This window comes from Somniosus microcephalus, unplaced genomic scaffold, assembly GCF_052327205.1.
Source record: "Somniosus microcephalus isolate GS21.2 unplaced genomic scaffold, FLI_Smic_1.0 scaffold19, whole genome shotgun sequence".
NCBI lineage: Eukaryota > Metazoa > Chordata > Chondrichthyes > Squaliformes > Somniosidae > Somniosus > Somniosus microcephalus.
Genome location: NW_028225206.1, coordinates 1,140,724 through 1,168,217, shown reverse-complemented (window position 1 = coordinate 1,168,217; position 27,494 = coordinate 1,140,724).

Sequence of the window (27,494 nt, the reverse complement as noted above, 5' to 3'; positions counted from 1 at the left end):
GTGGATGGAGCTTTACTCTGCATCTAACCCGTGCTGTATCAGCCCTGGGAGTGCTTGTTTGGAGAGTGTAGAGGGAGCTTTAGTCTGTATCTAACCCGTGCTGTACCTGCCCTGGGTATGTTTAATGGGACAGTAGAGAGGGAGCTTTACTCTGCATCTAACCCGTGCTGTTCCTGCCCTGGTAGTGTTTGATGGAACAGTGTAGATGGAGCTTTACTCTGTATCGAACCCATGCTGTACCAGCCCTAGGAGTGTTTGATGGGACAGTGTAGATGGAGCTTTACTCTGTATCTAACGCGTGCTGTTGGTGCCCTGGGAGAGTTTGATGGGATTGTGTAGAGGGAGTTTTACTCTGTATCCAACCCATGCTGTACCTGTCCTGGGCGTGTTTGTTGGGACAGTGTAGAGGGATCGTTACTCTGTATCTAACCTGTGCTGTTCCTGCCCCGTGAGTGTTTGATGGGACAGTGTAGAGGGAGATTTACTCTGTACCTAACCCGTGCTGTACCTGCCTTGGTGAGTGTTGGATGGGACAGTGTAGAGGGAGATTTACTCTGTATCTAAGCCGCGCTGTACCTGACACGGGAGTGTTTGCTGGGTTAATGCAGGGGGAGCTTTACTCTATTTAACCTGTGCTGTAACTGCCCTGGGGAGTGTTTGATGGGACAGTGTAGAGGGAGATTTACTCTGTACCTAAGCCCAGCTGTACCTGCCCTGGGAGTGTTTGATGGGACAGTGTAGAGGGAGCTTTACTCTGAATCTTACCCGTGCTGTACTTGCCCTGGGATTGTTTGATGGGGCAGTGCAGACAGAGCTCTACTCTGTTTCTAACCCGTGCTGTACCTGCCTTGGGGATGTTTGATGGGACACTGCAGAGGGAGCTTTACTCTGGATCTAACCCGTGCTGTTCCTGCACTGGTAGTGTTTGATGGATCAGTGTAGAGGGAGCTTTACTGTGTATCTAACCGGTACTGTTCCTGCCCTGGTAGTGTATGATGGAACTGTGTAGACGGAGCTTTACTCTGTATCTAACCCATGCTGTACCAGCCCTGGGAGTGTTTGATCGGACAGTATAGATGGAGCTTTACTGTGTATCTAACCCGTGCTGTTCATACCCTGGGAGAGTTTAATGGGACAGTGGAGAGGGAGTTTTACTCTGTATCCAACCCATGCTGTACGTGTCCTGGGAGTGTTTGATGGGACAGTGTAGAGGGAGCGTTACTCTGTATCTAAACCTAGCTGTACCTGCCCCGGGTGTTTTTGATGGGACAGTGTCGAGTGAGCTTTACTCTGTTTCTAACCCGTGCTGTACGTGTCCTGGAAGTGTTTGATGGGCCAGTATAGAAGGAGCTTTACTCTATCTAACCCGTGATGTACCTGCCCTGGGAGTGTTTGATGGGCCAGTGTAGAGGGAACTTTACTCTCTAGCTAACCCGTTCTGTTTCTGCCCTGGGTGTGTTTGATGAACTAGTGTTAAGGGATCTTTACTCTGTTTCTAACCCGTGCTGTACGTGTCCTGGGAGTGTTTGATTGGCCAGTATAGAAGGAGCTTTTCTCTATCTACCCCGTGCTGTACCTGCCCTGGGAGTGTTTGATGGGACAGTGTAGAGGGAGCTTTATTTTGTATCTAACCGGTGCTGCAGCTGCCCCGGGAGTGTTTGATGGGGCAGTGTAGAGGGAGCTTTACTCTGTATCTAACCCGTGCTGTTCCTGCCCTGGGAGTGTTTTATGGGACAGTTAGAGGGAGCTATACTCTTTATCTAACCGGTGCTGTTCCTGCCCTGGGAGTGTTTGATGGGACAGTTAGATGGAGCTTTACTCTGTATCTAACCCGTGCTGTACCTGCCCTGGGATTGTTTGATGAGACAGTGTAGAGCGAACTTTACTCTGTATCTAACCTGTGCTGTTCCTGCCCTGGGAGTGTTTGATGGGACAGTGTAGAGGGAGCTTTAATCTGTATCGAAACTGAGATTTACGTGCCCTGGGAGTGTTGATGGGAGAGTGTAGACGGAGCTTTACTCTGTTTCTAACCCGTGCTGTGCCTGCCCTGGGAGTGTTTGATGGGGCAGTATCGAAGGAGCTTTACTATGTATCTAACACGTGCTGTACCAGCCCTGGGAATGTTTGATGGGACAGTGTAGATGGAGCTTTACTCTGTATCTATCCCATGCTGTACCTGCCCTGGGAGTGTTTGATTGGTGAGTGTAGAGAGAGCTTCACGTTGTATCTAACCCGTGCTGTACCTGCCCTGGGAATGTTTGATGGGACAGTGTAGAGTGAGCTTTACTCTGTATCTAACACGTGCTGTTCCTGCCCTGGTAGTGTTTGATGGAACGGTGTAGAGGGAGATTTACTCTGTATCTAACCCATGCTGTGCCAGCCCTGGGAGTGTTTGATGGGACAGTGCAGATGGAGCTTTACTCTGTATCTAACCCGTGCTGTAACTGCCCTGGGATTGTTTGATGGGACAGTGTAGAGGGAGCTTTACTCTGTATCTAACCCGTGCTTTTTCTGCCCAGGGGTTGTTTGATGGGACAGTGTAGAGGTAGTTTTACTCTGTATCTAACCTGTGCTGTTCCTGCCCTGGGAGTGTTTGATGGGACAGTGTACAGGGAGCTTTACTGTGTATCTAACCCGTGCTGCACGTGCCCTGGGCTTGTTTGATGGGACACTGTAGACGGAGCTTTACTCTGTTTCTAACCCGTGAGATAACTACCCCTGGGAGTGTTTGATAGGACAGTGTAGAGGGAGCTTTACTCTATATCTAATCTGTGTTGTACCTGCCTTGGGAGTGTTTGAAGGGACAGTGTAGAGGGAGCTTTACTCTGTATATAACCCCAGCTGTACTTGCCCTGGGAGTGTTGATGGGACATTGTAGAGCGAGGGTTACTCTGTACCTAACCAATGCTCTACCTCCCCTGGGGAGTGTTTGATGGGACAATGTAGAGGGAGCTTTCCTCTGTATCTAACACGTGCTGTACCTGCCCTGGGAGTATTTGATGGGACTGTGTAGAGGGAGCTATACTCTGTATCTAAACTGTGCTGTTCCTGCCCTGGGATTGTTTGATGCAAAAGTGTAGAGGGAGATTTACTCTGTATCTAACCCGTGCTCTACTTGCCCTGGGAGTGCTGGTGGGCCAGTGTAGAGGGAGCTTTACTCTGTTTCTAACCCGTGCTGTACCTGCCCTGGGAGTGTTTGATGGGGCTGTGTAGAGGGAGCTTTACTCTGTATCTAACCGGTGCTGATCCTGCCCTGGGAGTGTTTGATGCGACAGTGTAGAGGAAGCGTTACTCTGTATCTAACACTGGCATTTCCTGCCCCGGGAGTGTTTGATGGGACAGTGTAGAGGAAGCATTTCTCTGTACCTAACCCGTGCTGTAACTGCCCAAGGGAGTGTTTGATGGGCATTGTAGAGGGAGCTTTACTCTTTATCTAACACGTGCTGCACCTGCCCCGGGAGTGTTTGATGGGGCAATGTAGAAGGGGCTTTGCTCTGTATGTAACCCGTGGTGTTCCCGCCCTGGGAGTGTTTGATGGGGCAGTGTAGAGGGAGCTTTACTCTGTATCTAACCCGTGCTATTCCTGGCCTGGGAGTGTTTGATGGGACAGTGTAGATGGAGCTTTACTCTGTATCTAACCCGTGCTGTTGGTGCCCTGGGAGAGTTTGATGGGACTGTGTAGAGGGAGTTTTACTCTGTATCCAACCCATGCTTTACCTGTCCTGGGCGTGTTTGTTGGGTCAGTGTAGAGGGATCGTTACTCTGTATCTAACCCTAGCTGTACCTGGCCCGGAATGTTTAATGGACAGTGTACAGGGAGCTTAACTCTGTATCTAACCTGTGCTGTTCCTGCCCCGTGAGTGTTTGATGGGACAGTGTAGAGGGAGATTTACTCTGTACCTAACCCGTGCTGTACCTGCCTTGGTGAGTGTTGGATGGGACAGTGTAGAGGGAGATTAACTCTGTATCTAATCCGCACTGTACCTGACACGGGAGTGTCTGCTGGGACAATGCAGGGGGAGCTTTACTCTCTATTTAACCTGTGCTGTAACTGCCCTGGGGAGTGTTTGATGTGACAGTGTAGAGGGAGATTTACACTGTATCTAACCCCAGCTGTACCTGCCCTGGGAGTGTTTGATGAGACAGTGCAGAGGGAGCTTTACTCTGAATCTTACCCGTGCTGTACTTGCCCTGGGAGTGTTTGATGGGACAGTGTAGACAGAGCTCTACTCTGTTTCTAACCCGTGCTGTACCTGCCTTGGGGATGCTTGATGGGACAAGGTAGAGGGAGCTTTACTCTGGATCTAACCCGTGCTGTTCCTGCACTGGTAGTGTTTGATGGATCAGTGTAGAGGGAGCTTTACTGTGTATCTAACCCGTACTGTTCCTGCCCTGGTAGTGTATGATGGAACTGTGTAGACGGAGCTTTACTCTGTATCTAACCCATGCTGTACCAGCCCTGGGAGTGTTTGATCGGACAGTATAGATGGAGCTTTACAGTGTATCTAACCTGTGCTGTTCGTATCCTGGGAGAGTTTAATGGGACAGTGGAGAGGGAGTTATACTCTGTATCCAACCCATGCTGTACGTGTCCTGGGAGTGTTTGATGGGACAGTGTAGAGGGAGCGTTACTCTGTATCTAAACCTAGCTGTACCTGCCCCGGGAGTGTTTGATGGGTCAGTGTCGAGGGAGCTTTACTCTGTTTCTAACCCGGCCTGTAGGTGTCCTGGAAGTGTTTGATGGGCCAGTATAGAAGGAGCTTTACTCTATCTAACCCGTGATGTACCTGCCCTGGGAGTGTTTGATGGGCCAGTGTAGAGGGAGCTTTACTCTCTAGCTAACCCGTTCTGTTTCTGCCCTGGGAGTGTTTGATGAACTAGTGTTAAGGGATCTTTACTCTGTTTCTAACCCGTGCTGTACGTGTCCTGGGAGTGTTTGATTGGCCAGTATAGAAGGAGCTTTACTCTATCTAACCCTTGCTGTACCTGCCCTGGGAGTGTTTGATGGGACAGTGTAGAGGGAGCTTTACTCTGATTCTAATCTGTGATGTAAGTGACCTGGGAATATTTGATGGGACACTGCAGAGGGAGTGTTACTCTAATCTCTGCAGGACCTGCCCTGGGAGTGTTTGAGGGAGCGTTACTCTGTATATATCCCTATCTGTAGCTGCCCTGAGGAGTGCTTGATGCGAAAGTGCAGAGGGAGATTTACTCTGTATCTAACCCGTGCTGTACCTGCCCGTGAGTGTTTGGTGCAACAATGTAGAGGGAGCTTTACTCTGTAACTAACCCGTGCTGTAACTGCCCTGTGAGTGTTTGATGGAACAATGTTGAGGGAGCTTTACTCTTTATCTAATCAGTGTTGTACCTGCCTTGGGAGTGTTTGAAGGGACAGTGTAGAGGGAGCGTTACTCTGTATCTAACCCCAGTGGTACATGCCCTGGGAGTGTTGATGGGACAGTGTAGAGGGAGGGTTACTCTCTACCTAACCCATGCTCTACCTGCCCTTGGGTGTGTTTGATGGCACAATGTAGAGGGAGCTTTACTCTGTATCTAACCCTAGCTGCACCTGCCCCGGGAGTGTTTGAGGGGACAGTGTACAGGGAGCTTTACTCTGCATCTAACCTGTGCTGTTCTTGCCCCGGGAGTGTTGGATGGGACAGTGTAGAGGGAGATTTACTCTGTATCTAACCCGCGCTTTACCTGACACGGGAGTGTTTGCTGGGTCAATGCAGAGAGAGCTTTACTCTGTATTTAACCTGTGCTGTAACTGCCCTGGGAGTGTTTGATGGGACAGTGTAGAGGCAGCTTTACTCTGTACCTAACCCGTGCTGTAACTGCCCTGGGGAGTGTTTGATGGGACAGTGTAGAGGGAGGTTTACTCTGTATCTAACCGGTGCTGCACCTGCCCCGGGAGTGTTTGATGGGGCAGTGTAGAGGGAGCTTTACTCTGTATCTAACCCGTGCTGTTCCTGCCCTGGGAGTGTTTTATGGGACAGTTAGAGGGAGCTATACTCTTTATCTAACCGGTGCTGTTCCTGCCCTGGGAGTGTTTGATGGGACAGTTAGATGGAGCTTTACTCTGTATCTAACCCGTGCTGTACCTGCCCTGGGATTGTTTGATGAGACAGTGTAGAGCGAACTTTACTCTGTATCTAACCTGTGCTGTTCCTGCCCTGGGAGTGTTTGATGGGACAGTGTAGAGGGAGCTTTAATCTGTATCGAAACTGAGATTTGCGTGCCCTGGGAGTGTTGATGGGAGAGTGTAGACGGAGCTTTACTCTGTTTCTAACCCGTGCTGTGCCTGCCCTGGGAGTGTTTGATGGGGCAGTATCGAAGGAGCTTTACTATGTATCTAACACGTGCTGTGCCAGCCCTGGGAATGTTTGATGGGACAGTGTAGATGGAGCTTTGCTCTGTATCTATCCCATGCTGTACCTGCCCTGGGAGTGTTTGATTGGTGAGTGTAGAGAGAGCTTCACGTTGTATCTAACCCGTGCTGTACCTGCCCTGGGAATGTTTGATGGGACAGTGTAGAGTGAGCTTTACTCTGTATCTAACACGTGCTGTTCCTGCCCTGGTAGTGTTTGGTGGAACGGTGTAGAGGGAGATTTACTCTGTATCTAACCCATGCTGTGCCAGCCCTGGGAGTGTTTGATGGGACAGTGCAGATGGAGCTTTACTCTGTTTCTAACCCGTGCTGTAACTGCCCTGGGATTGTTTGATGGGACAGTGTAGAGGGAGCTTTACTCTGTATCTAACCCGTGCTTTTTCTGCCCAGGGGTTGTTGATGGGACAGTGTAGAGGTAGTTTTACTCTGTATCTAACCTGTGCTGTTCCTGCCCTGGGAGTGTTTGATGGGACAGTGTACAGGGAGCTTTACTGTGTATCTAACCCGTGCTGCACGTGCCCTGGGCTTGTTTGATGGGACACTGTAGACGGAGCTTTACTCTGTTTCTAACCCGTGAGATAACTACCCCTGGGAGTGTTTGATAGGACAGTGTAGAGGGAGCTTTACTCTGTATATAACCCCAGCTGTACTTGCCCTGGGAGTGTTGATGGGACATTGTAGAGCGAGGGTTACTCTGTACCTAACCAATGCTCTACCTGCCCTGTGGAGTGTTTGATGGGACAATGTAGAGGGAGCTTTTCTCTGTATCTAACACGTGCTGTACCTGCCCTGGGAGTATTTGATGGGACTGTGTAGAGGGAGCTATACTCTGTATCTAAACTGTGCTGTTCCTGCCCTGGGATTGTTTGATGCAAAAGTGTAGAGGGAGATTTACTCTGTATCTAACCCGTGCTCTACTTGCCCTGGGAGTGCTGGTGGGCCAGTGCAGAGGGAGCTTTACTCTGTTTCTAACCCGTGCTGTACCTGCCCTGGGAGTGTTTGATGGGGCTGTGTAGAGGGAGCTTTACTCTGTATCTAACCGGTGCTGATCCTGCCCTGGGAGTGTTTGATGCGACAGTGTAGAGGAAGCATTTCTCTGTACCTAACCCGTGCTGTAACTGCCCAAGGGAGTGTTTGATGGGCAGTGTAGAGGGAGCTTTACTCTGTATCTAACACATGCTGCACCTGCCCCGGGAGTGTTTGATGGGGCAATGTAGAAGGGGCTTTGCTCTGTATCTAACCCGTGCTGTTCCCGCCCTGGGAGTGTTTGATGGGGCAGTGTAGAGGGAGATTTACTCTGTATCTAACCCGTGCTGTACCTGCCCTGGGATTGTTTGATGGGACAGTGTAGATGGAGCTTTACTCTGTATCTAACCCGTGCTGTTGTTGCCCTGGGAGAGTTTGATGGGACTGTGTAGAGGGAGTTTTACTCTGTATCCAACCCATGCTGTACCTGTCCTGGGCGTGATTGTTGGGACAGTGTAGAGGGATCGTTACTCTGTATCTAACCCTCGCTGGACCTGGCCCGGGATGTTTGATGGGACAGTGTACAGGGAGATTTACTCTGTACCTAACCCGTGCTGTACCTGCCTTGGTGAGTGTTGGATGGGACAGTGTAGAGGGAGATTTACTCTGTATCTAATCCGCGCTGTACCTGACACGGGAGTGTCTGCTGGGACAATGCAGGGGGAGCTTTACTCTCTATTTAACCTGTGCTGTAACTGCCCTGGGGTGTGTTTGATGGGACAGTGTAGAGGGAGATTTACACTGTATCTAACCCCAGCTGTACCTGCCCTGGGAGTGTTTGATGGGACAGTGCAGAGGGAGCTTTAATCTGAATCTTACCCGTGCTGTACTTGCCCTGGGAGTGTTTGATGGGACAGTGTAGACAGAGCTCTACTCTGTTTGTAACCCGTGCTGTACCTGCCTTGGGGATGCTTGATGGGACACTGTAGAGGGAGCTTTACTCTGGATCTAACCCGTGCTGTTCCTGCACTGGTAGTGTTTGATGGATCAGTGTAGAGGGAGCTTTACTGTGTATCTAACCCGTACTGTTCCTGCCCTGGTAGTGTATGATGGAACTGTGTAGACGGAGCTTTACTCTATATCTAACCCATGCTGTACCAGCCCTGGGAGTGTTTGATCGGACAGTATAGATGGAGCTTTACAGTGTATCTAACCCGTGCTGTTCGTATCCTGGGAGAGTTTAATGGGACAGTGGAGAGGGAGTTTTACTCTGTATCCAACCCATGCTGTACGTGTCCTGGGAGTGTTTGATGGGACAGTGTAGAGGGAGCGTTACTCTGTATCTAAACCTAGCTGTACCTGCCCCGGGAGTGTTTGATGGGACAGTGTCGAGGCAGCTTTACTCTGTACCTAACACGTGCTGTAACTGCCCTGGGGAGTGTTTGATGGGACAGTATAGAGGGAGCTTTACTCTGTATCTAACCGGTGCTGCACCTGCCCCGGGAGTGTTTGATGGGGCAGTGTAGAGGGAGCATTACTCTATATCTAACCCGTGCTGTTCCTGCCCTGGGAGTGTTTTATGGGACAGTTAGAGGGAGCTATACTCTTTATCTAACCGGTGCTGTTCCTGCCCTGGGAGTGTTTGATGGGACAGTTAGATGGAGCTTTACTCTGTATCTAACCCGTGCTGTACCTGCCCTGGGATTGTTTGATGAGACAGTGTAGAGCGAACTTTACTCTGTATCTAACCTGTGCTGTTCCTGCCCTGGGAGTGTTTAATGGGACAGTGTAGAGGGAGCTTTAATCTGTATCGAAACTGAGATGTACGTGCCCTGGGAGTGTTGATGGGAGAGTGTAGATGGAGCTTTACTCTGTTTCTAACCCGTGCTGTGCCTGCCCTGGGAGTGTTTGATGGGGCAGTATCGAAGGAGCTTTACTATGTATCTAACACGTGCTGTACCAGCCCTGGGAGTGTTTGATGGGACAGTGTAGACGGAGCTTTACTCTGTTTCTAACCCGTGCTGTACCTGCCCTGGGAGTGTTTGATGGGACAGTGTATGGGGAGCTTTAATCTGTATCTAACGCATGCTGTACCTGTCCTGGGAGTGTTTGATGCGACAGTGTAGAGGAAGCGTTACTCTGTATCTAACCCTGGCATTTCCTGCCCCGGGAGTGTTTGATGGGACAGTGTAGAGGAAGCTTTTCTCTGTACCTAACCCGTGCTGTAACTGCCCAGGGGAGTGTTTGATTGGCAGTGTAGAGGGAGCTTTACTCTGTATCTAACACGTGCTGCACCTGCCCCGGGAGTGTTTGATGGGGCAATGTAGAAGGAGCTTTGCTCTCTATCTAACCCGTGCTGTTCCCGCCCTGGGAGTGTTTGATGGGGCAGTGTAGAGGGAGCTTAACTCTGTATCTAACCCGTGCCATTCCTGGCCTGGGAGTGTTTGATAGGATAGGGTAGAGGAAATTTTACTTTGTATCTAATCTGTGTAGTAACTGCCCTGGGTGTTTTTGATGGGACAGTTTAGAGGGAGCTTTACTCTGTATCTAATCTGTGTTGTACCTTGCCTGTGAGTGTTTGATGGGACAGTGTAGAGGGAGATTTACACTGCATCTAACCCGTGCTTTTCCTGCCCTGGGAGAGTTTGATGGGACAGTGTAGAGGTAGCTTTACTCTGTTTCCAACCCATGCTGTACTTGTCCTGGGAGTGTTTGATGGGACAGTTTACAGAGAGCGTTACTCTATACCTAACCCTAGATGTAGCTGCCCCGGGAGTGTTTGATGGGACAGTGTACAGGGAGCTTTACTCTGTATATAACCTGTGCTTTTCCTGCCCCGGGAGTGTTTGATGGGATAGAGTAGAGGGAGATTTACTCTGTACCCAAACCGTGCTGTACCTGTCCTGGGGAGTTTTGGATGGGTCAGTGTAGAGGGAGCTTTACTTTGTATCTAACCTGTGCTGTACCTGACCCGGGAGTGTTTGCTGGGTCGATGCAGAGGGAGCATTACTCTGTATCTAACTCGTGCTTTACCTGCCTTGGGGATTGCTAATTGGGACAGTGTAGAAGTAGCTTTACTCTGTTTCTAACCTGTGCTGTTCCTGCCCTGGGAGTGCTTGATGGGACAGTGTAGACCGAGCTTTACTCTGTTTCTAACCCGTGCTGTACCTGCCCTGGGAGTGTTTCATGGGGCAATATAGAAGGAGCTTTACTCTGTATCTAACACGTGCTGGAGCAGCCCTGGGAGTGTTTGATGAGACAGTGTGGATGGAGCTTTACTATGTTTCTAACCCGTGCAGTATCAGCCCTGGGAGTGCTTGTTTGGAGAGTGTAGAGGGAGCTTTACTCTGTATCTAACCCGTGCTGTACCTGCCCTGGGAATGTTTGATGGGACAGTAGAGAGGGAGCTTTACTCTGTATCTAACACGTACTGTTCCTGCCCTGGTAGTGTTTGATGGAACAGTGTAGACAGAGCTTTACTCTGTATCGAACCCATGCTGTACCAGCCCAAGGAGCGTTTGATGGGACAGTGTAGATGGAGCTTTACTCTGTATCTAACCCGTGCTGTTCGTGCCCTGGGAGAGTTTGATGGGACTGTGTAGAGGGAGTTTTTCTCTGTATCCAACCCAAGCTGTACCTGTCCTGTGCGTGTTTGTTGGGACAGTGTCGAGGGAGCGTTACTCTGTATCTAACCCTAGCTGTACCTGGCCCGGGATTGTTTGATGGGACAGTGTACAGGGAGCTTAACTCTGTATCTAACCTGTGCTGTTCCTGCCCCATGAGTGTTTGATGGGACAGTGTAGAGGGAGATTTACTCTGTACCTAACCCGCGCTGTACCTGCCTTGGGGAGTGCTGGATGGGACAATGTAGAGGGAGATTTACTCTGTATCTAAGCCGCGCTGTACCTGACACGGGAGTGTTTGCTGGGTCAATGCAGGGGATGCTTTACTCTGTATTTAACCTGTGCTGTAACTGCCCTGGGGAGTGATTGATGGGACAGTGTAGAGGGAGATTTACACTGTTTCTAACCTGTGCTGTTCCTGCCCTGGGAGTGTTTGATGGGACAGTGTAGAGGGAGCTTTGCTCTGAATCTTACCCGTGCTGTACTTGCCCTGGGAGTGTTTGATGGGACAGTGTAGACAGAGCTCTACTCTGTTTCTAACCCGTGCTGTACCTGCCTTGGGGATGTTTGATGGGATACTGTAGAGGGAGCTTTACTCTGGATCTCACCCGAGCTGCACCTGCCCCGTGAATGCTTGATGGGGCAGTGTAGAGGGAGCTTTACTCTGTATCTAACCCGTGCTGTTCCTGCCCTGGGAATGTTTGAAGGGACAGTTAGAGGGAGTTTTACTCTGTATCTAACCGGTGCTGTTCCTGCCCCGGGAGTGTTTGATGGGACAGTGTAGAGGGAGCTTTACTCTGCATCTAACCCGTGCTTCACCTGCCCCGTGAGTGTTTGATGGGACAATGTACAGGGAGTTTACTCTGTATCTAACCCTAGCTGTACCTGCCCCGGGAGTGTTTGAGGGGACAGTGCACAGGGAGCTTTACTGTGCATCTCACCTGTGCTCTTCCTGCCCCGGGAGTGTTGGATGGGACAGTGTAGAGGCAGATTTACTCTGAATCTAACCCGCGCTTTACCTGACACGGGATTGTTTGCTGGGTCAATGCAGAGGGAGCTTTAATCTGTATTTAACATGTGCTGTAACTGCCCTGGGAGTGTTTGTTGGGACAGTGTAGAGGCAGCTTTACTCTGTACCTAACCCGTGCTGTAACTGCCCTGGGGAGTGTTTGATGGGACAGTGTAGAGGGAGCTTTACTCTGTATCTAACCGGTGCTGCACCTGCCCCGGGAGTGTTTGCTGGGGCAGTGTAGAGGGTGCTTTACTCTGTATCTAACCCGTGCTGTTCCTGCCCTGGGAGTGTTTTATGGGACAGTTAGTGGGAGTTTTACTCTTTATCTAACCGGTGCTGTTCCTGCCCTGGGAGTGTTTGATGGGACAGTTAGATGGAGCTTTACTCTGTATCTAACCCGTGCTGTACCTGCCCTGGGATTGTTTGATGAGACAGTGTAGAGCGAACTTTACTCTGTATCTAACCTGTGCTGTTCCTGCCCTGGGAGTGTTTGATGGGACAGTGTAGAGGGAGCTTTAATCTTTATCGAAACTGAGATGTACGTGCCCTGGGAGTGTTGATGGGAGAGTGTAGACGGAGCTTTACTCTGTTTCTAAACCGTGCTGTGCCTGCCCTGGGAGTGTTTGATGGGGCTGTGCAGAGGGAGCTTTACTCTTTATCTAACCGGTGCTGGTCCTGCCCTGGGAGTGTTTGATGCGACAGTGTAGAGGAAGCGTTACTCTGTATCTAACACTGGCATTTCCTGCCCCGGGAGTGTTTGATGGGACAGTGTAGAGGAAGCATTTCTCTGTACCTAACCCGTGCTGTAACTGCCCAAGGGAGTGCTGGTGGGCCAGTGTAGAGGGAGCTTTACTCTGTTTCTAACCCATGCTGTACCTGCCCTGGGAGTGTTTGATGGGGCTGTGTAGAGGGAGCTTTACTCTGTATCTAACCGGTGCTGATCCTGCCCTGGGAGTGTTTGATGCAACAGTGTAGAGGAAGCGTTACTCTGTCTCTAACACTGGCATTTCCTGCCCCGGGAGTGTTTGATGGGACAGTGTAGAGGAAGCATTTCTCTGTACCTAACCCGTGCTGTAACTGCCCAAGGGAGTGTTTGATGGGCAGTGTAGAGGGAGCTTTACTCTGTATCTAACACGTGCTGCACCTGCCCCGGGAGTGTTTGATGGGGCAATGTAGAAGGGGCTTTGCTCTGTATCTAACCCGTGCTGTTCCCGCCCTGGGAGTGTTTGATGGGGCAGTGTAGAGGGAGATTTACTCTGTATCTAACCCGTGCTATTCCTGGCCTGGGAGTGTTTGATGGGACAGTGTAGATGGAGCTTTACTCTGCATCTAACCCGTGCTGTTGGTGCCCTGGGAGAGTTTGATGGGACTGTGTAGAGGGAGTTTTACTCTGTATCCAACCCATGCTGTACCTGTCCTGGGCGTGTTTGTTGGGACAGTGTAGAGGGATGTTTACTCTGTATCTAACCCTAGCTGTACCTGGCCCGGGATGTTTGATGGGACAGTGTACAGGGAGCTTAACTCTGTATCTAACCTGTGCTGTTCCTGCCCCATGTGTGTTTGATGGGACAGTGTAGAGGGAGATTTACTCTGTATCTAATCCGCGCTGTACCTGACACGGGAGTGTCTGCTGGGACAATGCAGGGGGAGCTTTACTCTCTATTTAACCTGTGCTGTAACTGCCCTGGGGAGTGTTTGATGGGACAGTGTAGAGGGAGATTTACACTGTATCTAACCCCAGCTGTACCTGCCCTGGGAGTGTTTGATGGGACAGTGCAGAGGGAGCTTTACTCTGAATCTTACCCGTGCTGTACTTGCCCTGGGAGTGTTTGATGGGACAGTGTATACAGAGCTCTACTCTGTTTGTAACTCGTGCTGCACCTGCCTTGGGGATGCTTGATGGGACACTGTAGAGGGAGCTTTACTCTGGATCTATCCCGTGCTGTTCCTGCACTGGTCGTGTTTGATGGATCAGTGTAGAGGGAGCTTTACTGTGTATCTAACCCGTACTGTTCCTGCTCTGGTAGTGTATGATGGAACTGTGAAGACGGAGCTTTACTCTGTATCTAACCCATGCTGTACCAGCCCTGGGAGTGTTTGATCGGACAGTATAGATGGAGCTTTACACTGTATCTAACCTGTGCTGTTCCTGCCCTGGGAGTGTTTGATGGGACAGTGTAGAGGGAACTTTGCTCTGAATCTTACCCGTGCTGTACTTGCCCTGGGAGTGTTTGATGGGACAGTGTAGACAGAGCTCTACTCTGTTTCTAACCCGTGCTGTACCTGCCTTGGGGATGTTTGATGGGACACTGTAGAGGGAGCTTTCCTCTGGATCTAACCCGTGCTGCTCCTGCACTGGTAGTGTTTGATGGAACAGTGTAGAGGGAGCTTTACTCTGTATCTAACCCATGCTGTCCTAGCCCTGGGAGTGTCTGATGGGACAGTGTAGATGGAGCTTTACTCTGTATCTTACCCGTGCTGTACCTGTCCTGAGAGTGATTGATGGGACAGTGTAGAGGGAGCTTTACTCTGTATCTAACCCGTGCTGTACCTGTCCTGGGCGTGTTTGATGTGACAGTGCACAGGGAGCTTTACTCTGTATCAAACCCGTGCTGTACCTGCCCTGGGAGTGTTTGTTGGAACAGTGTAGAGGGATCTTTACTCTGTATCTAACCTGTGCTATTCCTGCCCTGGGAGTGCTTGATGTGACAGTGTACAGGGAGCTTTACTCTGTTTCTAACCCGTGCTGTACGTGTCCTGGGAGTGTTTGATGGACCAGTATGGAAGGAGATTTACTCTATCTAACCCGTTCTGTACCTGCCCTGGGTGTGTTTGATGGGACAGTGTAGAGGCAGCTTTACTCTGAATCTAATCTGTGATGTAACTGACCTGGGAGTGTTTGTTGCGCCACTGTAGAGGGAGCGTTACTCTAATCTCTGCAGGACCTGCCCTGGGAGTGTTTGAGGGAGCGTTACTCTGTATATATCCCTATCTGTAGCTGCCCTGAGGAGTGCTTGATGGGACAGTGTAGTGGGAGCTTTACTCTGTATCTAGCCCATGCTGCACCTGCCCCGTGAGTGTTTGATGGGCCAATGTAAAGGGAGCTTTACTCATATCTAACCCGTGCTGTACCTGCCCTGTGAGTGTTTGATGGGACAGTGTATAGGGAGGTTTCTCTGTATCTAACCCGTGCTGTTCCTGCCCTGGGAGTGTTTAATGAAATAGTGTTGAGGGACCTTTTCTCTCTTTCTAACCCGTGCTGCGCGTGTTCTGGGAGTGTTTGATGGGCCAGTATAGAAGGAGCTTACCTCTATCTAACCCGTGCTGTACTTGCCCTGAGGAGTGTTTGACGGGACAGTGTAGAGGGAGTTTTACTCTGAATCTAATCTGTGATGTAACTGACCTGGGACTGTTTGATGGGACACTGTAGAAGGAGCGTTACTCTAACCTCTGCACGACCTGCCCTGTGTGTGATTGATGGGATAGTGTAGAGGGAACTTTACTCTGCATCTAACCCGTGCTGCACCTGCCCCGTGAGTGTTTGATGGGACAATGTACAGGGAGTTTACACTGTATCTAACCCTAGCTGTACCTGCCCCGGGAGTGTTTGAGGGGACAGTGTACAGGGAGCTTTACTCTGTATCTAACCCGAGCTGCACCTGCCCCGTGAATGCTTGATGGGGCAGTGTAGAGGGAGCTTTACTCTGGATCTAACCCGTGCTGTTCCTGCCCTGGGAATGTTTGATGGGACAGTTAGAGGGAGTTTTACTCTGTATCTAACCGGTGCTGTTCCTGCCCCGGGAGTGTTTGATGGGACAGTGTAGAGGGAGCTTTACTCTGCAACTTACACATGCTTCACCTGCCCCGTGAGTGTTTGATGGGACAATGTACAGGGAGTTTACTCTGTATCTAACCCTAGCTGTACCTGCCCCGGGAGTGTTTGAGGGGACAGTGTACAGGGAGCTTTACTGTGCATCGAACCTGTGCTGTTCCTGCCCCGGGAGTGTTGGATGGGACAGTGTAGAGGGAGATTTACTCTGAATCTAACCCGCGCTTTACCTGACACGGGAGTGTTTGCTGGGTCAATGCAGAGGGAGCTTAACTCTGTATTTAACCTGTGCTGTAACTGCCCTGGGAGTGTTTGATGGGACAGTGTAGAGGCAGCTTTACTCTGTACCTAACCCGTGCTGTAACTGCCCTGGGGAGTGTTTGATGGGACAGTGTAGAGGGAGCTTTACTCTGTATCTAACCGGTGCTGCACCTGCCCCGGGAGTGTTTGCTGGGGCAGTGTAGAGGGAGCTTTACTCTGTATCTAACCGGTGCTGTTCCTGCCCTGGGAGTGTTTGATGGGACAGTTAGATGGAGCTTTACTCTGTATCTAACCCGTGCTGTACCTGAAATAACAACAGAAAATGCTGGAAAAACTCAGCAAGTCAGGCAACATCTCTAACCAGTGCTGTTCCTGCCCTGGGAGTGTTTGATGGGACAGTGTAGAGGGAGCTTTAATCTTTATCGAAACTGAGATGTACGTGCCCTGGGAGTGTTGATGGGAGAGTGTAGACGGAGCTTTACTCTGTTTCTAAACCGTGCTGTGCCTGCCCTGGGAGTGTTTGATGGGGCAGTATCGAAGGAGCTTTACTATGTATCTAACACGTGCTGTACCAGCCCTGGGAGTGTTTGATGGGACAGTGTAGATGGAGCTTTACTCTGTATCTATCCCATGCTGTACCTACCCTGGGAGTGTTTGATTGGTGAGTGTAGAGAGAGCTTCACGTTGTATCTAACCCGTGCTGTACCTGCCCTGGGAATGTTTGATGGGACAGTGTAGAGTGAGCTTTACTCTGTATCTAACACGTGCTGTTCCTGCCCTGGTAGTGTTTGATGGAACGGTGTAGAGGGAGATTTACTCTGTATCTAACCCATGCTGTACCAGCCCTGGGAGTGTTTGATGGGACAGTGCAGGTGGAGCTTTACTCTGTATCTAACCCGTGCTGTAACTGCCCTGGGATTGTTTGATGGGACAGTGTAGAGGGAGCTTTACTCTGTATCTAACCCGTGCTTTTTCTGCCCAGGGGTTGTTTGATGGGACAGTGTAGAGGGAGCTTTACTGTGTATCTAACCCATGCTGCACGTGCCCTGGGAGTGTTTGATGGGACACTGTAGACGGAGCTTTACTCTGTATATAACCCCAGCTGTACTTGCCCTGGGAGTGTTGATGGGACATTGTAGAGCGAGGGTTACTCTGTACCTAACCAATGCTCTACCTGCCCAGGGGAGGGTTTGATGGGACAATGTAGAGGGAGCTTTCCTCTGTATCTAACACGTGCTGTACCTGCCCTGGGAGTATTTGTTGGGACAGTGTAGAGGGAGCTATACTCTGTATCTAAACTGTGCTGTTCCTGCCCTGGGATAGTTTGATGCAACAGTGTAGACGGAGCTTTACTCTGTTTCTAACCCGTGCTGTACCTGCCCTGGGAGCGTTTGATGGGACTGTGTAGAGGGAGCTTTACTCTGTATCTAACCGGTGCTGATCCTGCCCTGGGAGTGTTTGATGGGACAGTGTAGAGGGAGCTTTAATCTGTATCTAATGCATGCTGTACCTGTCCTGGGAGTGTTTGATGCGACAGTGTAGAGGAAGCGTTACTCTGTATCTAACCCTGGCATTTCCTGCCCCGGGAGTGTTTGATGGGACAGTGTAGAGGAAGCTTTTCTCTGTACCTATCCCGTGCTGTAACTGCCCAGGGGAGTGTTTGATGGGCAGTGTAGAGGGAGCTTTACTCTGTATCTAACACGTGCTGCACCTGCCCCGGGAGTGTTTGATGGGGCAGTGCAGAGGGAACTTTACTCTGTAACTAACCCGTGCTATTCCTGGCCTGGGAGTGTTTGATAGGATAGGGTAGAGGGAGCTTTACTTTGCATCTAATCTGTATAGTAACTGCCCTGGGAGTTTTTGATGGGACAATTAAGAGGGAGCTTTACTCTGTATCTAATCTGTGTTGTACCTTGCCTGTGAGTGTTTGATGGGACAGTGTAGAGGGAGATTTACACTGCATCTAACCCGTGCTTTTCCTGCCCTGGGAGAGTTTGATGGGACAGTGTAGAGGTAGCTTTACTCTGTTTCCAACCCATGCTGTACCTGACCCGGGAGTGTTTGCTGGGTCGATGCAGAGGGAGCATTACTCTGTATCTAACGCATGCTGTACCTGCCCTGGGGATTGTTTATTGGGACAGTGTAGAGGGAGCTTTACTCTGTTTCTAACCTGTGCTGTTCCTGCCCTGGGAGTGCTTGATCGGACAGTGTAGAGTGAAGTTTTCTCTGTATCTAACCCGTGTTGTACCTGCCCTGGGAGTGTTTGATGGGACAGTGTAGACCGAGCTTTACTCTGTTTCTAACCCGTGCTGTACCTGCCCTGGGAGTGTTTCATGGGGCAGTATAGAAGGAGCTATACTCTGTATCTAACACGTGCTGTACCAGCCCTGGGAGTGTTTGATGAGACAGTGTGGATGGAGCTTTACTCTGTATCTAACCCGTGCTCTATCAGCCCTGGGAGTGCTTGTTTGGAGAGTGTAGAGGGAGCTTTACTCTGTATCTAACCCGTGCTGTACCTGCCCTGGGAATGTTTGATGGGACAATAGAGAGGGATCTTTACTCCCTATCTTACCCGTACTGTTCCTGCCCTGGTAGTGTTTGATGGAACAGTGTAGACGGAGCTTTACTCTGTATCGAACCCATGCTGTACCAGCCCTAGGAGTGTTTGATGGGACAGTGTAGATGGAGCTTTACTCTGTATCTAACCCGTGCTGTTCGTGCCCTGGGAGAGTTTGATGGGACTGTGTAGAGGGAGTTTTTCTCTGTATCCAACCCATGCTGTACCTGTCCTGGGCGTGTTTGTTGGGACAGTATAGAGGGAGTGTTACTGTATATCTAACCCTAGCTGTACCTGGCCCGGGATTGTTTGATGGGACAGTGTACAGGAAGCTTAACTCTGTATCTAACCTGCGCTGTTCCTGCCCCGTGAGTGTTTGATGGGACAGTGTACAGGGAGATTTACTCTGTACCTAACCCGTGCTGTACCTGCCTTGGGGAGTGTTGGATGGGACAGTGTAGAGGGAGATTTACTCTGTATCTAAGCCACGCTGTACCTGACACGGGAGTGTTTGCTGGGTCAATGCAGGGGGAGCTTTACTCTGTATTTAACCTGTGCTGTAACTGCCCTGGGGAGTGTTTGATGGGACAGTGTAGAAGGAGATTTAGACTGTATCTAACCTGTGCTGTTCCTGCCCTGGGAGTGTTTGATGGGACAGTGTAGAGGGAGCTTTGCTCAGAATCTTACCCGTGCTGTACTTGCCCTGGGAGTATTTGATGGGACAGTGTAGACAGAGCTCTACTCTGTATCTAGCACGTGCTGTACCAGCCATGGGAATGTTTGATGGGACAGTGTAGAGGGAGCTTTGCTCTGTATCTAACCCGTGCTATACCTGCCCTGTGAATGTTTGATGGGACAATGTAGAGCGAGCTTTACACTGTATCTAACCCATGCTGTACCTGCCCGGGGGATTGTTTGATGGGACAGTGTGGAGGGAGCTTTACTCTGCATCTAACCCGTGCTGTTCCTGCCCTGGGAGTGTTTGATGGAAGAGTGTAGAGGGAGCTTTACTCTCTATGTAACCCGTGCTGTAACTGCCCCAGGAGTGTTTGCTGAGTCAATGCAGAGGGAGCTTTACTCTGTATCTAACCCGTGCTGTAGGTGCCCTGGGAGTGTTTGATGGGACAATGTAGACGGAGCTTTACTCTATTTCGAAACCGTGCTGTACCTGCCCTGAGAGTGTTTGATGGGGCAGTATAGAAGGAGCTTTATTCTGTATCTAACACGTGCTGTACCAGCCCTGGGAGTGTTTTATGGGACAGTGCAGATGGAGCTTTACTCTGTATCTAACCCGTGCTGTACCTGCCCTGGGAGTGGTTGATTGGAGATTGAAGAGGGAGCTTTACTCTATATCTAACCCATGCTGTACCAGCACTGGGAGCGTTTGATGGGACAGTGTAGGGGGATCTTTACTCTGTATCTAAAGTGTGATGTACCTGCCCTGGGGACTGTTTGATGGGACAGTATAGAGGGAGATTTACTCTGTATCTAACCTGCGCTGTTCCTGCCCTGGTAGTGTTTGATGGGGCAGCATCGAAGGAACTTTACTCTGTATCTAACCCGTGGTGTTTTTGCCCTGGTAGTGTTTAATGGAACAGTTTAGAGGGATCTTTATTCTGTATCTAAACCGTGCTGTTCCTGCCCTGGTGGTGTTTGGTTGGAGAGTGTCGAGGGAGCTTTACGCTGTACCTAACCCGTGCTATATCTGCCCTGGGGAGTGTTGGATGGGAAAGTGTAGAGGATGCTTTACTCTGTATCTAACCCGTGCTGTAACTGCCCCGGGAGTGTTTGCTGGGTCAATGCAGAGGGAGTTTTACTCTGTATCTAACCCGTGCTGTACGTGCCCTGGGAGTGTTTGATGGGACAGTGTAGACGGAGCTGTACTCTGTATATAACCCGTGCTATACCTTCCCCTTGACTGTTTGATGTGACAATGTAGGGGGAGCTTTACACTGTATCTCACCCGTGCTGTTCCTGCCCTGGTAGTGTGTGATTGAACAGTGTAGAGGGAGCATTACTGTGTATCTAACCCGTGCTTTACCTGCCCTGGGGATTGTTTGATGGGACAGTGTAGAGGGAGCTTTACTCTGTATCTAACCTGTGCTGTTCCTGCCCTGGGAGTATTTGATGGGACAGTGTAGACGGAGCTTTACTGTGTTTCTAACCCGTGCTGCACCTGCCCTGGGAGTGTTTGATGAGGCAGTATAGAAGGTGCTTTATTCTGTATCTAGCCCGTGCTATTCCTGCCCTGGGAGTGTTTGATGGGACAGTGTAGAGGGAGCTTTACTCTGCATCTAACCCGTGCTATACCTGCCCCGTGAATGTTTGATGGGACAATGTAGAGCGAGCTTTTCACTGTATCTAACCTATGCTGTACCTGCCCGGGCGATTGTTTGCTGGGACAGTCTGGAGGGAGCTTTACTCTGCATCTAACCCGTGCTGTTCCTGCCCTGGGAGTGTTTGATGGAAGAGTGTAGAGGGAGCTTTAATCTCTATGTAACCCGTGCTGTAACTGCCCCAGGAGTGCTTGCTGGGTCAATGCAGAGGGAGCTTTACTCTGTATCTAACCCGTGCTGTACGTGCCCTGGGAGTGTTTGTTGGGACAGTATAGACGGAGCTTTACTCTATTTCGAAACCGTGCTGTACCTGCCCTGGGAGTGTTTGATGGGGCAGTATAGAAGGAGCTTTCCTCTCCATCTAACACGTGCAGTACCAGTCCTGGGAGTGTTTGATGGGACAGTGTTGATGGAGCTTTACTCTGTATTTAACCCGTGCTGTTCCTGCCCTGGTAGTGTTTGATTGGAGAGTGTAGAGGGAGCTTTACGCTGTATCTAACCCGTGCTGTACCTGCCCTGGGAGTGTTTGATGGGACAGTGTTGATGGAGCTTTACTCTGTATTTAACCCGTGCTGTTCCTGCCCTGGTAGTGTTTGATTGGAGAGTGTAGAGGGAGCTTTACTCTGTATCTAACCCGTGCTGTTCCTGCCCTGGTAGTGTTTAATGGAACAGTGTAGAGGGATCTTTACTCTGTATCTAACCCATGCTGTACCAGCCCTGGGAGTGTTTGATGGGACAGTGTACAGGGAGATTTACTCTGTACCTAACCCGTGCTATATCTGCCCTGGGGAGTGTTGGATGGGAAAGTGTAGAGGCTGCTTCACTCTGTATCTAACCCGTGCTTTAACTGCCCCGGGAGTGTTTGCTGGGTCAATGCAGAGGGAGTTTTACTCTGTATCTAACCTGTGCTGTTCCTGCCCTGGGAGTGTTTCATGGGACAATGTAGAGTGAGATGTACTCTGTATCTAACCCGTGCTGTCCGTGCCCTGGGAGTGTTTGATGGGAGAGTGTAGACGGAGCTTAACTCTGTTTCTAACCCGTGCTGCACCTGCCCTGGGAGTGTTTGATGGGGCAGTATAGAAGGTGCTTTATTCTGTATCTAACCTGTGCTGTTCCTGCCCTGGGAGTGTTTGATGGGACAGTGTAGAGGGAGCTTTACTGTATATCTAACCCGTGCTGTAAGTGCCCTGGGAGTGTTTGATGGGACAGTGTAGATGGAGCTTTACTCTGTTTCTAACCCGTGCTGCACCTGCCCTGGGAGTGTTTGATGGGGCAGTATAGAAGGTGCTTTATTCTGTATCTAACCTGTGCTGTTCCTGCCCTGGGAGTGTTTGATGGGACAGTGTAGAGGGAGCTTTACTGTGTATCTAACCCGTGCTGTAAGTGCCCTGGGAGTGTTTGATGGGACAGTGTAGACGGAGCTTTACTCTGTTTCTAACCCGTGCTGCACCTGCCCTGGGAGTGTTTGATGGGACAGTGTAGAAGGAGATTTACACTGTATCTAACCTGTGCTGTTCCTGCCCTGGGAGTGTTTGATGGGACAGTGTAGAGGGAGCTTTGCTCTGAATCTTACCCGTGCTGTACTTGCCCTGGGTGTGTTTGATGGGACAGTGTAGAGGGAGCTTTGCTCTGAATCTTACCCGTGCTGTACTTGCCCTGGGAGTGTTTGATGGGACAGTGTAGACAGAGCTCTACTCTGTTTCTAACCCGTGCTGTACCTACCTTGGGGATGTTTGATGGGACACTGTAGAGGGAGCTTTACTCTGGATCTAACCTGTGCTGTTCCTGCCCTGGGAGTGTTTGATGGGACAGTGTAGAGGGAGCTTTGCTCTGAATCTTACCCGTGCTGTACTTGCCCTGGGAGTGTTTGATGGGACAGTGTAGACAGAGCTCTACTCTGTTTCTAACCCGTGCTGTATCTACCTTGGGGATGTTTGATGGGACACTGTAGAGGGAGCTTTATTCTGTATCTAACCCGTGCTGTACCTGCCCTGAGAGTGATTGATGGGACGGTGTAAAGGGAGCTTTACTCTGTATCGAACCCGTGCTGTACCTGTCCTGGGAGTGTTTGATGTGACAGTGTACAGGGAGCTTTACTCTGTATCAAACCCGTGCTGTACCTGCCCTGGGAGTGTTTGATGGAACAGTGTAGAGGGATCTTTACTCTGTATCTAACCTGCGCTATTCCTGCCCTGGGAGTGCTTGATGTGACAGTGTACAGGGAGCTTTACTCTGTTTCTAACGCGTGCTGTACGTGTCCTGGGAGTGTTTGATGGGCCAGTATGGAAGGAGCTTTACTCTATCTAACCCATGCTGTACCTGCCCTGGGTGTGTTTGATGGGACAGTGTAGAGGCAGCTTTACTCTGAATCTAATCACAGAATCACAGAATCTACAGTGCAGATAGAGGCCATTTCGGCCCATCGAGCCTGCGCCGACACATATCCCACCCTATCCCCGTAACCCCACGTATTTAATCCCCTAACACTAAGGGTCAATTTATCATAGCCAAATCAACCTAACCTTCACATCTTTGGACTGTGGGAGGAAACCGGAGCACTCGGAGGAAACCCACGCAGACACAGGGAGAATGTGCAAACTCCACACAGACAGTCGCCCGAGGCCAGATTTGTACCCGGGTCCCTGGCGCTGTGAGGCAACAGTGCGAACCACTATGCCACCGTGCCTCCCAATCTGTGATGTAACTGACCTGGGAGTGTTTGTTGGGCCACTGTAGAGGGAGCATTACTCTAATCTCTGCAGGACCTGCCCTGGGAGTGTTTGAGGGAGCGTTACTCTGTATATAACCCTATCTGTAGCTGCCCTGAGGTGTGCTTGATGGGACAGTGTAGAGAGAGCTTTACTCTGTATCTAGCCCATGCTGCACCTGCCCCGTGAGTGTTTGATGGGCCAATGTAGAGGGAGCTTTACTCATATCTAACCCGTGCTGTACCTGCCCTGTGAGTGTTTGATGGGGCAGTGTAGAGGGAGGTTTCTCTGTATCTAACCCGTGCTGTTCCTGCCCTGGGAGTGTTTCATGGGACAGTGTAGAGTGAGATGTACTCTGTATCTAACCCGTGCTGTACGTGCACTGGGAGTGTTTGACGGGAGAGTGTAGACGGAGCTTAACTCTGTTTCTAACCCGTGCTGCACCTCCCCTGGGAGTGTTTGTTGGGGCAGTATAGAAGGAGCTTTACTCTGTATCTAACACGTGCTGTACCAGCCCTGGGAGTGTTTGATGGGACAGTGTAGATGGAGCTTTACTCTGTATATAACCCGTGCTATACCTGCCCCTTGACTGTTTGATGTGACAATGTAGAGGGAGCTTTACACTGTATCTCACCCGTGCTGTTCCTGCCCTGGTAGTGTGTGATTGAACAGTGTAGAGGGAGCTTTACTGTGTATCTAACCCGTGCTGTACCTGCCCTGGGGATTGTTTGATGGGACAGTGTAGAGGGAGCTTTACTCTGTATCTAACCTGTGCTGTTCCTGCCCTGGGAGTGTTTGATGGGACAGTGTAGAGGGAGCTTTACTGTGTATCTAACCCGTGCTGCACCTGCCCTGGGAGTGTTTGATGGGGCAGTATAGAAGGTGCTTTATTCTGCATCTAGCCCGTGCTATTCCTGCCCTGTGAGTGTTTGATGGGACAGTGTAGAGGGAGCTTTGCTCTGTATCTAACCCGTGCTATACCTGCCCTGTGAATGTTTGATGGGACAATGTAGAGCGAGCTTTACACTGTATCTAACCCATGCTGTACCTGCCCGGGGGATTGTTTGATGGGACAGTGTGGAGGGAGCTTTGCTCTGCATCTAACCCGTGCTGTTCCTGCCCTGGGAGTGTTTGATGGAAGAGTGTAGAGGGAGCTTTAATCTCTCTGTAACCCGTGCTGTAACTGCCCCAGGAGTGTTTGCTGGGTCAATGCAGAGGGAGCTTTACTCTGTATCTACACCGTGCTGTACGTGCCCTGGGAGTGTTTGTTGGGACAGTGTAGACGGAGCTTTACTCTATTTCGAAACCGTGCTGTACCTGCCCTGGGAGTGTTTGATGGGGCAGTATAGAAGGAGCTTTCCTCTCTATCTCACACGTGCTGTACCAGCCTTGGGAGTGTTTTATGGGACAGTGTAGATGGAGCTTTACTCTGTATCTAACCCGTGCTGTACCTGCCCTGTGAGTGGTTGATTGGAGATTGTAGAGGGAGCTTTACTCTGTATCTAACCCATGCTGAACCAGCACTGGGAGCGTTTGATGGGACAGTGTAGGGGGATCTTTACTCTGTATCTAACGCGTGCTGTACCCGCCCTGGGGATTGTTTGATGGGACAGTATAGAGGGAGATTTACTCTGTATCTAACCTGTGCTGTTCCTGCCCTGGTAGTGTTTGAATGGAGAGTGTAGAGGGAGCTTTACTCTGTATCTAACCCGTGAGATAACTTCCCTGGGAGTGTTTGATAGGACAATGTAGAGGGAGCTTTACTCTATATCTAATCTGTGTTGTACATGCCTTGGGAGTGTTTGAAGGGACAGTGTAGAGGCAGCGTTACTCTGTATCTAACCCCAGCTGTACCTGCCCTGGGAGTGTTGATGGGACAGTGTAGAGGGAGGGTTACTCTGTATCTAACCCGTGCTGTACCTTCCCCGGGAGTGTTTGATGGGGCAATGTAGAGGGAGCTTTACTCTGTATCTAACCCATACTGTACCTGCCCTGGGAGTATTTGATGGGACAGTGTACAGGGAGTTTTCCTCTATTTAACCCGTACTATTCCTGATCTGAGTGTTTGATAGGACTGTGTAGAGGGAGCTTTATTCTGTATCTAACACGTGCTGTACCTGCCCCGGGAGTGTTTGATGGGACAATGCAGTGGGAGCTTCACTCTGTATCTAACCTGTGCTGTTCCTGCCCTGGGAGTGTTTGATGCAACTGTGTCGAGGGAGCTTTACTCTTTATCTACCCCGTGCTCTACTTGCCCTGGGAGTGTTTGATGAGACAGTGTAGACGGAGCTTTACTCTGTGTGGTAAACCGCTGCTTTTGTATATTGTTACCTCTGGGTGGCGCTGTGTACCAAGGCATGCCTCAGCTGACTCCGCCCACATGACCAGGGAAAAAGGTGGGGGTTTCGCCGACTCACTTCCTTCTTGGAACCAGCCACCCACGAGAGGCATGCTCTGTTCTCTAGTTAATAAAAGCCTTTTCATCACCTTCCTGATTGATCGTCTTTTATGGAGTAATTGATAAGCGTATCAATTTTATTAACTGGAAGTAAAATGGCGACACCTGAACATCAACAACAGCAGGCGTTGCTGCGAGCCCTCAGACCGGCATGGCTGGACCTCGACCCTCAAGCTGCGGGTTCACCAACCAATTTCGAACACTGGCTGAGCTGCTTTGAATCCTTCCTAGGAGCCTCCGCCGTGACATCGGAGGAGAACAAGCTAAAAGTTTTGACCGCCCAGGTGAGCCCTCAAGTATATACGCTCATCCGGGATGCTACTACGTACACGGCGGCCCTCGAACTACTAAAAGGGCAATACATGCGCCGAGTGAACACGATTTACGCCAGAAACCTCTTGGGATCAGGCAGGCAGCAACCGGGGGAATCGGTAGAGGCATTTTTACGGGCGTTACAGACACCCTGCAGAGACTGCGACTGTAAGGAGGTAACAGCTGTGGGGCACGCGGTGGGACTTACTTGTGATGCCTTCGTCAGGGGCCTCCAGTCCGACTACTCCCGGCAGAGACTGCTCGAATGCAAGGAGCTCGACCTGAAGATGGTCGTAGCCCTTGCGCTCTCGCTCGATGCGGCCCACCAAAACCTCGAAGCATACTCACGTAACGGCGCTGCGCCATGGCCATCGCGACCGTGGGACATGGGACCACCGCCCTCGGCACCAACTGCTGCAGCGATGTCCCGAAATCAACTGGGACAGCCGCCCCCGGTAAGAACCGCAGCGATGCCCCGTAACCAGGCCCAAAAATGCTATTTCTGTGGCCAGTTAAAACACCCTAGAGCGCACTGCCCGGCTTAGACCGCTACCTGCTCGGGCTGCGGGAAGAAGGGCCATTACGCCAATGCCTGCAGGGGGAAACCAGCGAACGCCAGCAGCGCCGCGTGCGAACCATGGGGGCAGCCATCTTATCCACCATTTTGTGCACCTCCGGCCGCATGGCCGCCGCCATTTTATCCGCCGCACTCAACCGCCACTTCGTCTCCGGACTCGACCACCGTCTCGTCGGAGGACCATACCGACTCACTAAGCCATACACTGGCCTCCGTTACGCTGGATCAAGCCCTCTCTCATCATCTATCCAGCTCCATGATGGATATCACGGTAAACGGCCGTGCCACCACTTGCCTAATCGACAGTGGGAGCACAGAGAGTTTTATTCACCCAGACACGGTACGTAGCCACTCCCTCACGGTCCTGCCGACGCGCCATCGGATTTCTATGGCGTCCAAGTCCCATTCAATGGACGTCGGCGGCTACTGTGTGGTGACCCTTTCGGTTGGGGGCACAGAATATA